At 37.5% G+C, this 15,098-nt stretch overlaps 1 protein-coding gene across 1 annotated transcript in view; it reads left to right on the forward strand.

Moving 5' to 3' along the window:
* CTNNBL1 (catenin beta like 1) overlaps positions 1-15,098 on the forward strand; it is a 160,933-nt gene that overhangs the window by 78,927 nt on the left and 66,908 nt on the right. The gene's annotated exons all lie outside the window — the stretch shown is intronic.

Genomic DNA, 15,098 nt, shown 5'->3' on the forward strand with positions numbered 1-15,098 from the left:
GCTACTGTTAGATTAATTCTTTTACATTAATTAGCTGTATCAGCAGATTCAGCGTTTCTTTTTTTTTTTTTTTCTCTTTGTCATGCTCTTTGTTCTGTGTAATTTTTTTTCTTCAGACTCCCAAATGAAAAGTTTAATTGGGAGAGAGTTGTTTCTCCCTAGTAGATCCATCCTTCCTGATCTTCTAGCAAGAGCTGCCAAGTTGCTCTCTGTCTCAAGGGAACCCATTTAAAAACTATGCAGCTGTAACACTAGAAGTTCAGGAAAATTCCTCTGATTCCATTGCCTGTAAATACTGATTTTTATTTGAATTCAAGCATTCATCAAACAGTTAATGAAATGCCCACCTGGAGAGGTAGTAACATGTTGTAGTGTGAAAGAATGGGGTTTAGAATTGAGGCAGATGTGGATTTGGAACACAGCTCTTTCAATGACTAGTTCTGGATGTTTGGTGAGTTATTCTAACCTTTCTGTCCTCTGATTCTCCCTCTTTTCGTCTGGAAAATGGGAGTAACAATGCCAAATTTGCAGGGATTTTGTGGGAACTCTACTATATAAATTGTCGGGGCAGCTCTGCAGTTATTAAAACATTGATAAAGTGCTATGTTCACTTACTGTGTTAAGTGCTAGGCCTATCACAGACATGAACAAGACAGGATTCTTGCCTCCAAGAAACTCAATAGGTCGTGATGGAGGCTGACATTAAATAACTCTAATGTAATTTAAAGTATTAACTGTGAAGAGTAACAGTGAATTTTGCATGTCCACAGCCTATGAGTTTTTTTATGTTTCTGATTATTGATAAGGAACTATCACCAAGATAGTCATTTATACATTTATGTACACACATTATCACACATACATATATATGATTCAATTTTAATATTTTTATCATCTCTATCAAGGCATAAATGATATATAATCAGACACTCATTTTAAGTGTATAGTTTTAATTTTGACAAATGTGTATACCTTTATTTTCACCACAAGGAACATAAAAGATACTGTCGACTGAAAAACATGCACAACATGAGAGTTGTGAGTTAAGTTTTATTGGGGGCAATATGAGGACTATAGCCTGGGAGACAGCCTCTCAGATAGCTCTGAGGAACTGCTCTGAAGAGGGAGTGGGGAAGTCAGTCTATATGTAATTTTGGTGAAGGGAGATATGTGCACCATTTTGCAGAGTGTTGCTGCTAATCACGAGGAGCAGATGTCTCAATTAATGATTTTATTGCTTTCCTGAATAGGAGAGGATGCAAGAAATTAGGCTCAGAAAATCTTCTCCTGTCCTCACACCATACACAAAAATAAACTCAGCATGGCTTAAAGACTTAAATAAAGACATGACACCATAAAACTCCTAGGAGAGAACACAGGCAAAGCATTGTGACATAAATCATAGCCGTGTTTTCTTAGGTCAGTCTCCCAATGCAAAAGAAATAAAAGCAAAAGTAAACAAATGGGACCTAATCAAGCAAAAAAGCTTTTGCACAGCAAAGGAAATAAAACGAAGGGACAGCCTCCAGAATGGGAGAAAAAAACAAAAAACAACCCAGTCAGAAACTGGGCAGAAGACCTATAAAGGTACTTTTCCAAAGAAGACATACAGTACAGATAGCCAAGATAGTCAACAGGTGCATGAAAAGATCTACATTGCTAGTTATTATAAAAATGCAAGTCAAAACTGAAGTGAGGTATCACCTCACACCAGTCAGAATGGCCATTGTCAAAAAGTCTCCAAGTGATCAACGCTGAGAAGGTGTGGAAAAAAGGGAACCCTCCTGTAATGCTAGTATGTGTGTGCTCAGTCACTTCTGTCATGTCCAACTCTTTGTGACCCTATGAACCGTAGCCCGCCAGCCTTCTCTGTCCGTGGGATTCTCCAGGTAAGAATACTGGAGTGGGTTGCCATTTCCTTCTCCAGGGGATTTTCCTGACACAGGGATCAAAACCGCATCTCTTATGTCTCCTGCACTGGCAGTCAGGTTCTTTACCACTAACGCCACCTGGGAAGCACAGTGGGAAGCTAGTGGAAATATAAATTGGTGCAGGCCCAACAAGACAGAGGTTGCTTAAAAAACTAAAAGTGCAGTTACTATATGATCCAGCAATCCCACTTTTGGGCGTATATCTGGAAAAGACGAAAACTATAATCTGAAAAGATGCACGGAGCACAGTGTTTCTTAGCCACATTACTTAAACAATAACTAAAACATGGAAGCCACTTGTGTCCATCAGCAGATGAATGGATAAAGAAGATGTGGTTATATATACATACAATGGAATATTACTCAGCCATAAAAGTAATGAAAGAGCCATATTCTCTCATAAAAGAGAATAAAATATCATTTGCAGCAACATGGGTGAACCTAGAGATTATCATTCTAAGTGAAGTCAAAGAAAGACAAATATATGAAGTCACTTATATGTAGAATCTTTAAAAAATAACACAAATGAACTTATTTACAACATAGAAATAGACTCACAGACATAGAAAATGAGCATATGGTAACCAAAGGGAAAAAGTAACCAATATTATTTATCAATAAAAAATATTCTTAATCTATTTTACATTCATTTTTCATACTAACTCTTTAAAATTCAGTGTGCATTTTACATTTGCATCTGAATTCAGTGCTAAGTTTTCATTAAAGTACTTGGTTTTTGTTAGATTTCATACAATTTACAGTTGAAAAAGTAGATTCCCATACTTAAATATACTTATTCCAAACATACTTAAATATTTCCCAATAACTCAATCAAGTATCAATTTTTAAACTTCAATTAAATTTTAAGTTGCCTCAACTTAAATCTGAAATTTAGCTGTATTTCAAATACTCCATGGCTGTATCTGTCTAGTGGCTACCATATTGGATAATGCATGTATAGATCATTTTTATCACCATCTGAAATTTACTTGATCCCTTTTACAATCAGTTCCCACCAATCCAGCTTTGGCCCCAGTCAACCATTGTCTTTCTAGAATTTCATATAAATAGAATCATACAGTTTATGTTTTGTTTAGCTTATTTAACTCAATAGGTTGTTTTTGAGGTTTATTTACTTTGCATGTATCAGTAATGTGTTTCTTTTTTATGCTTAGTAGTATATGTTTATTTATTCATTTGTTCATAGACATTTGTTTTTTCTGTTGTTTTGCTGTTGTGTATAAAGCTGCTTAAAAGTCTTAAGATAAACATATATTTTCATTTCTCTTGGGTAAAATACCTGGGAGATGAACGACTAAGTCATATGAAAGTGAAAGTGTTAGTCGCTCAGTTGTGTCCGACTCTTTGTGATCCCATGGACTGTAGTGCGCCAGACTTCTCTGTCCATGGAATTCTCCCAAGAATACTGGAATAGATTGCCATTTCCTACTCCAGGGGATCTTCCCAACCCAAGAATCAAACCCAGGTCTCCTGCATTGCAGTTTCTTTACCATCTAAGCCACCAATGACTAAGTCATATAGTAAATGTAAATTTACTATTAGACACTACCAAGCTGTTTCCAAAATGATTGTGTCATTTTATATTCTTACCATCAAGGCATGAGAATTCCTGTTGCTCTATCTTCCCTAATTCTTAGTGTAGTCAGATTTTAGCTTTAACTATTTGAATGAATGTGTATTGTGGCTTTACTATTTGAATGAATGTGTATTGTGGCTTTACTTTGCATGTAACTGATGACTAAGGTTGTTAAGGTCTTCCCAGGTGGTACTAGTGGTAAAGAATCCACCTACCAATGCAGAAGACCTAAGAGACTTGGGTTCAGTCCCTGGGTTGGGAAGATCCCCTGGAGGAGGAAATGGCAGCCCACTCCAGTATTCTTGCCTGGAGAATCCCATGAACAGAGGAGCCTGGTGAGCTACAGTCCATGGGGTCTCAAAGAGTCGAACACGACTGAAGCAATTTAGCACATAGGCACACATAAGGTTGTTAAACATCTTTTCATGTTGACATTTCTCACATCTTTTGTTAAGTCAACCCTTTGTTCAGACTTATTGTCTAAATTTTATTTGGGTTATGTTATTGAGTTTTAAGTGTTCTTTATTCTAGAAAGAAGTTTTTGTCAGAGATGTGTTTTGGAAATATTTTTTTCCTAGTCTGTGGCTTGCCTTTTCATTTTTTAGCAGTGTTTTTTTTTTCATTTATTTTTATTAGTTGGAGGCTAATTACCTTACAATATTGTAGTGGTTTTTGTCATACATTGACATGAATCAGCCATGGATTTACATGTATTTAGCAGTGTCTTTTAAAGAACAAAAGTTTTACTGTGATAAAGTCTAATTTTAAAATATATATATATATATTTTTTAATTGTGCTTTTGGAATGACATATAAACTATGTTTCCCTAACCGGGGCCTCAAAGTGTTTCTTTCATATCTTTTTTTAGAATTTTCAGTTTTATGTTTTACATTTATAGATCTGTGATCGATTTTAAATTAATTTTCATATTTGGTATTAGGTATGATTGAGGTTCTTGGTTTTATTTATTATTTTTGCATCAGTTCAGTTCAGTTCAATTGCTCAGTCATGTATGACTCTGCAACCCCATGAACCGCAGCACGCCAGGCCTCCCTGTCCATCACCAACTCCCGGAGTCCACCCAAACCTATATGTCCAATTCTGGCCCCATTTATTGCAAAGATTGTCCACTTTCCAGTTAATTGCCTTTACACTCTTGTCAGAAATGAATTATGTTACATGTGTGGGTCTATTTTTTGTGCTTTCTGTTATGCTTCATTGATTTATGTGTCTGTCTTCTTGCCAACACAACCCTGTTCTGACTGTATGGTTGAGTCTTGAAATTATGTGATGTAAATTGTCTTACTTAATGTCTTTTTAAAGACTTTTATCTATTCTAGTTCTATAGTTTCTTTGTCTTTGTATATAAATTTCTAGAAAAACTGCTGGGGTTTTAATTGGCATTCTAATGATTCTGTAGATTCTTTTGGGGAGGATGCACATCTTTGCAACAGTGAGACTCCCCATCCATGAACATGGTATATTTCTCCATTTATTTAGGTCTTTGATTCTTTCATTGGTGTTCTGATTTTTAAAGACAACTTGATATTTTGTATTTTCCTAGAAATTTTCAATTTCATAGACTTCCAGGTTTTTTAATATAAGTTGTCTTTGTATTTGTGTAATTCTGTTCTGTATCTTCCATTTCATCTTTTTCATTTTCTGCTCATTATGTCTTCTTTATAACTCTTAATGTTATCTATTTAAATTTCCCTGCTTTCTTACTCAGTCAGCTTTGTTAAAAGTGATTGAGATTGTCTTTGCTTTTGGTTTGGCATTTTGTTTATTTGTATACTTTTTGCCTACTCATGAATTTTTTTATGTCTTTAATTCCTATTTTCTTCTTTCTTTCCCTTTATTGTGTTGCCCTTTTCTAAATATGAGTTGAATGGTTAATGCTTTTAAAAATAATCCTCTTATTTGAAAATAAAAACATTCAGGAATTTCCTGGCAGTCCAATGGTTAGGACTGTGTGTGCTCACTGCCAAGGACCCGGGTTCAGTCCCTGGTCAGGGAATTAAGATCCCACAAGCCTTGTGGCACAGATAAAGGGGAAAACAACAACAATAAACAAACTAAGGTTAAAATTTTCCTCTTAAAATGGCTTAGCTTCATCACACAGTTTCAAGTGGTTAAGTCTTGTTTTCTTATTACAGTAATAGATAATATAGGCTGAATAGTATCTGCTTTTCTAATTTGAGGCTGTATTTGTGACCCTGCAGATGGCTAGTTTTTGTGTATATTCCACAGACACTTAAGAGTTTGTGTTCCTAGAGTATAATGTGCTGTACATAGCTCCTTAATCAATTTTTAAAATATATTTTAACTCTTCCATATCCATTAAAAAAAAAACTAATCTGTCAAATTTTGAGAGTAATATGGTATCTTAATATAACTGGCTTTTTTTTTCCCTTTTATTCTTGATGTTTTTGCTCATTATACTCTACATTGCTTATTCAGCAAGTAAATGCTAATTTTTTATTTTAATCTTGAGTTGTATATCTTCGTTAGTGTTAAACAGTCCTCTTTCTTACATGTAATGAATTGGTTTTGAATTCTTTTATAATTTTGTATTTACCTATTGTATCCCTTCCAGTGGTTTTATTTTAACTTTTTATGTCATTTTATATCATATGTGACTCCTATTAAGAGCATGTAGCTGTTTTTTGGATTTTTAGTCCAATGTGAGAGTTTGTTTTTAAGCAGATAAATTTAATGTACTTGTTTCTATTACAATGACTGTTGTGTTTGGCCCTTTCCTTCTCTTTATTTTGTTCTGATGGTTTTCTTGAAGATTTTATTTTGTTTTGCCTTCTAGTTCTTTTATTTTCCTTCTGTGGAAATTATGCAATTTATTCCATTTCTTTTCTGTTAGTGTAATTTACTTTTTGAAAAATGACGCTTGATTTATTCGTTTATGAACATTTGAAGTGGCACCAAGTCCCTTCAGGATCTATCCTCTGCCTAATTCTCCTGTGGCCATTTCCTCTCATTCTCCTTTTCCCACACACGTATATTCTGTTCTCTAAACCAAACTATTTCAGATTCCTTAACACATTTCTTTATTTTCTCTGGGCACCTCACCCTTGATACTTAGGCTAAAGTTCTTTTAAGAAGCCTCTGTCCCTGTATTACTTCCCCTTGCCATGTCCTTACACCCACACACCCCCTCTTGATTTTAGAGATTAGGTTCAGGCATCCCTTGCTCACCCCTGTGGGAGCACTTACCATCCTGTGTGGCAAGCATCTCTTTGTCGCTGGCTGTAGTATAAGACTCTTGAGAGCAGGAACCAGGTTTTCCTCTCTGTATCCCCAGACTCTAGCAATAATACATATTAGGCACTCAGTAAATATTTTCTAAATGAATAAGAAAAGTTTGAGAAATATTTTTGCATTTTAGAATCATTGGGTCATAGAATTGCTGGCAGATCCCGTGGACAGACCCGAAGAATGAGGAGTGATTTATTAAAAGCCATGTAGCTGAGAATGTAATCTCCCGTCAAGAGATATTTAGTCCTGTTTGCCCACGTGAAATTTTTTAGTGTGTGAGGGATATAAAATAGGGTGGTGGTGAACCTGATCTTCAAGACTTAAAGCCAGGCATCAGCTGCAGTCCTGGGCTCACTGCCCTGTTTGGCTTATGCCCATGCTGGGCTTCAGAGCAAAGCCAGCACAAGTGTCTACACTTCAGTTTATCCCCCTTGGAACACTTGACCCTCCCAATTCTCGTCTTCCATCGTCCTCCTAGGTATTTTAGGGTTATGGTTTAGGTATTCATTTCTTATAACCTTTCTACTCAAGGTTCAAAGAAATGCCTCATGCAGATTTGTAGCTGAGTTCCAGCTTTTGTTTCTGAGCACTGTTTGGAGGTCTAGGACCTCTTAGCCCTTACCTCACCGGCCTCTCCCCCCTTCTTTCTCCTTCCATCCCAGTGTTGGTTTAGTTGTCAGGTGACTTTTTTTCATTCCTGTGTAGAGTGTCTGGATTTCACAGTGCTTGACAGAATCAATAAGGGAAAAAAGGCTATTTTTTGTTTGTTTTTTTTTTCTCTCTCTGCCAAAGGATAGATGAAGACATTTTGAAAAAGAAGAAAAAGCTTGCTGAGGTGATATTTAAAAATGGAACTCATGCTGTGAAAGAAACAGCGGGTAGCCATCCTAGAGTATAGGAACTCAAAAAAAAAAAAAAAGAATTTCTCATTTGGCCGTTGTTTTTTGAAAAGGAAAGAGAAAATATGAGGTGAGGGTGGGGCCCACAGGGCCTCTTGGGCGGTGGAGAACTCTTCTGAAAGGAAGAGAAACCAGATGCCCTGCGTTTCAGGTATCTTGCCCTCATTCTTTTGGCTTGGTAGTCAAGAGTTAGGGTTGTTGTCGTTGTTCAGTCACTTAAGTCGTGTCTGACTCTTTTGTGACCCCCTAGACTGTAGCCCGCCAGGCTCCTCTGACCATGAAATTTTCCAGGTAAGAATACTAGAGTGTGTTGCCGTTTCCCTTTTCCAGGGGATCTTCCTGAATCTGGGATCAAACTCTCATCTCCTGCATTGGCAGGCAGATTCTTTTTTTTTTTTTTTTTTTTTTTTAATATTATTTTATTAGTTGGAGGCCAATCACTTCACAACATTTCAGTGGGTTTTGTCATACATTGACATGAATCAGCCATATAGTTACACGTATTCCCCATCCCGATCCCCCCTCCCACCTCCCTCTCCACCCGACTCCTCAGGGTCCTCCCAGTGCACCAGGCCCGAGCACTTGACTCATGCATCCCACCTGGGCTGGTGGTCTGTTTCACCATAGATAATATACATGCTGTTCTTTCAAAACATCCCACCCTCACGTTCTCCCCCAGAGTTCAAAAGTCTGTTCTGTACTTCTGTGTGGCAGGCAGATTCTTTACATCTAGGCCACCTGGGAAGAATTAGGGTACAAAGAGGATATTTGGATGATCCTTGGCTGGCAGCCAGAGAGTTAAGATATGAACATGAACCAAGTGGTATTTTGGTAGTCAGGAATAGTTGAGAGAAAAATAAAATTTGGGAGAGTTACAGTTTATTATGCAGTTTAACAAAGTGATGAGATTTATAATGTCCAATTCACAGAAATAAGACTAAATTATACCTATGGGGCCATGGCCATCTTAGAATTTTGCAGAAAATGAGGGTGGAGCTGTAAAAATGGCCTCATTGCCCCTGGGTGGAGACTGGTTCGCCATTTCTTTGTGCTTGGTTACAGAAGTCTGTCTTTGGTAAGATGTTGCTGCAAATACAAGATTTCAATATACCGGATTTAATTACAGACTGTGCTCCAAAGTCTTTGCTTCTTGCCTCCACAGAGCAGTTTTTAACAGTATGTCCTTTTATCAAATGGTTCAGTGTTCTCTGAGAAACAGCAAAGCCAGTGGGAGACAGAAGAATTACATTGTCAGTTTCCTTGAAAACGTTGACATGAAACTTATTACTTCTGTTGTAAAACCCTGTTCCAGTTAGAAAAAGAAGAGACCACCGTGATCCCAAGGGATGTGTACAATTGCAGCTCGGGGTTGTGTAGCAGAAATACAGTGAACCTACGCTGATTATTAACTGTATAGGCCAAAAGGGGGAAAAAGGAAAGAGAAGGGTACATTCATTCACATGTCGGTTTTAGGAAGCATCAATTTTTTTTACTCTTGAGTGTTTTTTTTTTTCCTTTTTCTTTCGTTTAACTGTTTAACTCACTATAATTATTTTGAGATTCTGCTACATGTAACAATTGTTTGTCCCTTTTTCTTTGCTGGATAGTATTCCATTTAAGAATACATCACAGTTTGTTTATTCATTTGTTGATGGACATTTAGATTTTCAGTGTTTTGCTTTTAAGAACAAAGCTCCTGTTAATATTCATGTATAAAATCTTTGGGTGAACAATATTTTTCATTTCTTTCCAATTTTAGTATATGTGCTGCCGAAGCGAGCACTATTTTTCATTTCTTTTGGATAGATATCTATGAGTTGATATCTACGAGTTGAATCATATCTAGGATCAGTATGATAATTGATCCTATCATATCTGGATCATATGATAGGTATAAACAGTGTTTTGTATTTTAGTAATTCTAGTGGGTGTATATAGGTGTCTTGTGGTTTTAATTTGAACTTCCCTCATGGCTAATGATATTGAGTGTCTCTTCATGTGCTTATTTGCCATCTACATATCTTCTTTGGTAGAATATGGTCAAATCTTTTGCCCATTTTGAGCAGGGGTAAGATTGGTTGTCTTATTATTAACATTTCTTTCTGTGTCTTAGATACACTCTTGTCAGATATTTGTTTTACAGGTATTTTCTTCCAGTCCATAGCTTACGTTTTCATTTTCATAACATAGTCTTTTGAAAAGTTTTAATTGGGGATTGCGGGGGTGGCAGTCACTGCACCACGCATCTTACAGGATTTTAGTTTCCCAACCAGGAATTGAACCCAAGCCACCACAGTGAAATCCCCAAGTCCTAACCACTGGACTGCCAGGGAATTCCCAGAGAAGTTTAAAATTTTTATTTTTAAAATTTATTTATTTATTTAACTTTACAATATTGTATTGGTTTTGCCAGTTGAATCCGCCATGGATGTACATGTGGTCCCCATCCTGAAGCCCCCTCCCACCTCCCTCCCCACCCCATCCCTCTGGGTCATCCCAGTGCACCAGCCCCGAGCACCCTGTATCATGCATCAAACCTGGACTGGCCATTCGTTTCACATACAATAATTTACATGTTTCAATGCCATTCTCCCAGTAAAATTTTTTCTCTTGTTCCAGTGATCTTTTTTCTTTTTCTTTGTTTCTCTTTGAGTAAACTTGGGTAGTTTGTGTCTTTTAAGGAATTCATTTTATCTAAGTGGTAGAATTTCTTGGCATAAAGTTGTTTTTGAATATCCCCTTATTATCCTTTTAACTCCTGTATAACCTGCAGGGAGATATGCCTTCTGCTATTTCTAATGTTAGTCATTTGTGTCATCTTTTCAAAGAATCAGTTTTTATTTTCATTGATTTTCTACTGGTTTTTTGTTTCTGTTTCAGTGATTTCTGCTCTGATCTTCACTATTTCTTTTCTTCTGATTGCTTGGGGTTTAATATGCTATTCTTTTGATTCCTCAAGAAGGGAATTTGAGATCGCTGACCTGAGATCTTTCTTGAATTTTCTAATATATATTTAGTGGTATAAATTTCCCTCTAATTGCTGCTTCAAAATATGTTACACACATTTTAATATATTGTATTTTCAGTTCAAAACACCTTCTAATTCTCTTTTGATTTGATCTTTGACCTATGATATATTTAGAAGTGTATTATTTAGTTTTAAAATATTTGGGAATTTCCCCCTATTTTTTTTTTTTCTTTTGGCCATACCTCGTAACATGGGGGAGATCTTAGTTCCCCGAGCAAGGATCAAACCCTCATCCCTTGTGTTGGAAGGGTAGAGTCTTTTTATATAAATATATGTAATTTTATTTGTTTATTTTTGGCTCTGCTGGGTCTTCATTGCTATGCAGGGGAAGCATGGAGTCTTAATCACTGGACTGCCAGAGAAGTCTCCCACATGTCTTTCTGTTTTTTATTTTTACTATGTTTTTTATGTCTACTGTAGTGCTAGAAACAAAAATCTTACCTTTGTTTTCTACATATTTGTTTCATTTTCTGGCACAGGCAGTCAAGAAATGGTTGGTACTAGCAGTTTATAAAAAATGAATGGGAATAGAAATTGAAAAAAAATGAATCTAGCAATATAGAAGACTGCCACTATTCTATTTTAGAGGTGGAATATCTCTTAGCATCTGCCATAGCAGTAGTGTTCTTTGGTACTTAGAGAGCACCTATGAACTTAGTCATATTGATCTTATGTCTAATTCATAGGAATCCTGGATCCCGGAAAGTGATATATTTGGGGAACTAAAGGGAAATGAACTTAATCATGTACATTTTAAAGCAAACAAAAATGATCTCATATGGCATTATCTAAGCTTTTTTTGCAGAAATAAGTTTATGGTTCACAGTGTCTTTTTTTTTTTTTTTTTTTTAATAATACAAATTTATTATGTTAGGGTTCTGTGGTATAAAATTCCACAGTGAGTCTCCAGGGACTAAAATCTAGGCATTTCCAGGGCTATGCTCCTTTCTGGAGACTCTAGGGGAAGGAATTCATCTCTGCAAATTTTCTGACTTCTGCAGGTTAACACATCCCTTGGCTCATGGCCTCTTCCTCCATCTTGAAAGCCAATGGTGGCTGGTCAAGTCCTGACGTCACATATTCCTCTCCACAGTGTCTTTTAAAGAAGACTGTCACTGCCTATCACTTTTTTTTTCTTGATTCCTCATGGTCTTCTGGTTGAGAAGGGAGTGGACTTTAACTCTTTTACTTGTCTTTCGCATAAGTTTCCTACAGGACTCAATCCCTCTTTTCTGCATGGTTTGCTCACCCTCTTAGGGTAGTCTTCACATCATTGATTCAATTACTAGCCATAGATTTAATCATTATTACACATGGGATCACAAAGAGTTGGAAGTGACTGAGCACACACATTTCCCTCCATTAAAAAATAATACTTTTATTTATTTATTTATCTGTGTTTGGTTGCACTTGGTCCTTGTTGCTGCACATGGGCTTTCTCTAGTTGCCGAGAGCCAGGACCACTCTCTAGTTGCGGTGCACAGGCTTCTCACTGTGGTGGTTCCCTTGTGAAGCACAGGCTCGAGGTGCTCTGGCTTCAGCAGTTGCAGCTGCAGGGCTCAGTGGTTGTGACATGTGGGCCCAGTTGCTCTGCAGCATGTGGAATCCTCCCAGACCAGGGATCGAACCCGTGTCCCGTGCATTGGCAGGCGGTCTGTCATCCACTGTACCACCAAGGAAGTCCATTTCCCTCTATTTTTAATCTCATTCCTGGACTGCAGACCAGTAAGTCTAAGCTGATGTCTCACCAGCACCCAGGATCAATCTGAACTCACCTCTTTTCACCCATAGTCTATTGTTAGTTCGCCATTTTTAACCAGCGTCTCTGCCTTCCATATATTTCCACTCTTTCTTCTACTTCTTCCTCTTCCTCTCCCTTTATAACAGTCCAACCCACTGTGGCAAGTGTGATCTTTCTAATACACAGAATCAACTGGCTTCATTTTTTTCCTGCTGCCCCTCTGGCTGTTAATGTTCTCACAGGACCATGCACCACTTCCCTGAATGTAACGTGCTTACTCATGCCTTGGCATATGCTATTGTTTCCTTCTGCTTGAAATGCCTTTATCTTTTTTGCCGATCTGAGAAAGCCATCCGTGGTTCAGGCATCATCCCCTTTGTGAGGCCTTCCTGACTCATAGTCAGCCCTCCTCCCTGTATTCATATTCTCCTCTGTATACACCTCCACCGTACTACATGACTTCTCAGTATACCATGGTCTGCACATCTGTCTCCCCTGTGAACCGAGCTCCTCAGAAGCATGAGCTGTGCCTCTCTTTACATCTCGGCTTAATATCTGGCACTTGTTAGGTACTTCATAAATATTTGATGAAAGAACAAACATACTCAGAATGCATGTTTATTATGAAAGTGTTTCTGTCTAATGAAGAATAAGTGGATTAAAACAACAGTGGAAACTTCCCTCTCCTCCCCTTTCTGCCTCCTCAGAAGGTTCACCTTGGTAGATGACTCAGTCCTTTCCCACCAGCACCCATTTTATATCGGTCAGCATCCACATTGGTCCTGGCATGATCGACAACCTGATGAACCCAGCCACGACTAAGATAAACTACTTGTCCTCAAGTAGAATAAATATTTCAAATAAAGCCTACCCAAGAAAGTCAGGCCAAACAGCTATTGATTGCTAAAAGCCTGAACTTGAGCCCAATGAATATTCCAAAGTTCACCTCCATGCAGCTTGCCTAAATGGTGATCAATATGCAATTACTGCCCCCTTTAAACGAGTCTTACACTGCCTACCTGGAGAAGGGTTTTACTTTTAAAATCTTTTGTTTGTTGAATTTGCTTAGGCAGGGAAAAAAGAGAGAGAGACTTGGCTAAACCCCAGCGTCCTTTACCTTTAGCATTTTGAACAATTCTGTTACATGTGAAATGGTTTGAATGTATGCGGAATGGTAACTGGAAGGTGCCCTGTTACATGACCGTCATTCATTTCAAGAGGACTTTTTCTGAGTGGCTAAACAGTAAGAATATTGTATTTCAGTTTCCTAATTTCTCCTCACATGGTTACATTGCCCTAGTCACAACCTTTGTAAATTTAAGTTTGTAGAGTGGGATGCTGAAGTCCAGCTACAGTGAAAACAAATATATTATTTGTCTAGTTTCCTTTCAGAATTTTATCTTGATGCAGAAAAACCCCTCCCTGCTGAATTTAGAAATTTATTTACCCTACTCCTGATATTTAAGATTTCATGTCTCACAAATATGCCTTTTTGATACCACTGTCATAATCAGAACTCTGTTGTTTTCACTTCCACTCTTGTCATATTCTCTTAAAGATGCCTCCTGACCCCAAGCTCTCTGTCCCTCCAGGCCCTTCATCACACTACTGCCAGATTAAGCTTTCAAAAATCTATTTATATAGCGCCCTCCTTTTCTTAAACATTTCATGGCGTCTCAGCATCAGTGACATGGAGCCCAGGTTCCTTGGGCAGCACAGCCAGGGCCTGTCATGACCCGTTCCTGCCCACTTCCCCTCAGTTGTCTCCCCCTGCCTCCCCCCCCGCCCTCCCCCCCTGCCCCGATCATTCAGAGCTACTTCCAGTCCCTCCAAGTAACACGCTTTTACAGACCTCCTGTACCTTTGCCTATGCTGCTTACCGCCGCCGGTAACATGGCTTTCTCTTCTCTGCCTGGCAAATAATCATACTTCAGACTTTGTTCAGATGTCACAATTGGATACCCACATGCAAATGGATGCAGTTGGATCCTGAATTAATACCACATACACAGATTAATTCAAAAACAAAGATCTAAGTGTAAATACTAAAGCTAGTCCACTCTTAGAAGAAAACATAGGTTTGAATCTTCATGACATTGGATTTGGCAATGATGACAGTGTTCTATAATTGCTTAAGGTGATGGTGGCACACTTCTGAATATTCTAAGATCTATTGAATTGTACATTTTAAATGGGTGAATTGTATGGTGTGTCAACTATATCTTGATAAAGCTGTTAAAGAGAAAGAAAAAGGAAGAATAGGTGATCCATAATCCTACCACCTTGAAATTACCTGTTAGTATATTGATCTGTTTCTTTCCAGGGTCTTCTAGTGCATATTTTTTACATATTTTTACATGAGGAAATGCTTCATGTGGAATTTTGAATATTATTTTTCATGCTTACCATTCTGATCATAAGAACTTGTTAATTCTAACACCTACTCTCCTGATTGTTAACAAGTGTGTAATATTCCATGTAGATATACTATAATAATGTTTTGACTGGTGGACCTTTAAATTGTTTTTGCTCTTATTTGTCTTTTTTCCATTGTAATGAATTTTGCAGTAAATACACTTTTTTTTTTTTTTAAGACTAGGCCATGCTCATGAAATGCCTTATGTAAAATCT

The sequence above is a fragment of the Muntiacus reevesi genome, chromosome 2 (assembly GCF_963930625.1).
Source record: "Muntiacus reevesi chromosome 2, mMunRee1.1, whole genome shotgun sequence".
Lineage (NCBI taxonomy): Eukaryota > Metazoa > Chordata > Mammalia > Artiodactyla > Cervidae > Muntiacus > Muntiacus reevesi.